We start from the raw sequence: 546 nt of genomic DNA on the forward strand, positions 1-546 counted from the left end.
CGGTTGACGGTGGGCCGGGTGGGGGGAGTTATTGGGGTGGGTCTGGTTGCGTTATCCCGCACCGAGCGCCGCGTTCACATCGGGGGCCCCCGGTCGTTGGGGTTGCGTCCCCTCTCGGGAATCAGCCCCCCCCTTCTTCCGGGTTAGTTTCTTATGCTTTTCTCCCTCTCCCGCGTTAGTGGGCCCCCCCCCCAGTTCGACCAGTGGCCGGTTGCTGGAAGCGCCCCTTTGCTCCTGACTCTATGAAGAGTGCGGAGTGGCACTTTCAGCCTCCGCAGGCGCGTGGGCCGGTTTCCCCCTGTCATAGACGGTCGTTGGTTGGGTGGCCGTTCGCTTTGTCGGCGCCCGTGTGCGGTTCTGTTTGGTAAGGAAACGTCTAAAGATCGAGGTTCGTGTTGTAAAGGTTTTTCTTTCTTCTTATGAGGCTCTCTACTCGGGCAAGTTCGTGGATCAGGTGCACCGCACCTCCCCCCTCGCCTCTGTCTGATGGGATCAGGCAATCACAGAAGCGATGACGTTGCGAGCGAGTACGGATGAATAGGACAC

The sequence above is a fragment of the Penaeus monodon genome, chromosome 21, assembly GCF_015228065.2.
Source record: "Penaeus monodon isolate SGIC_2016 chromosome 21, NSTDA_Pmon_1, whole genome shotgun sequence".
NCBI classification, from domain to species: domain Eukaryota; kingdom Metazoa; phylum Arthropoda; class Malacostraca; order Decapoda; family Penaeidae; genus Penaeus; species Penaeus monodon.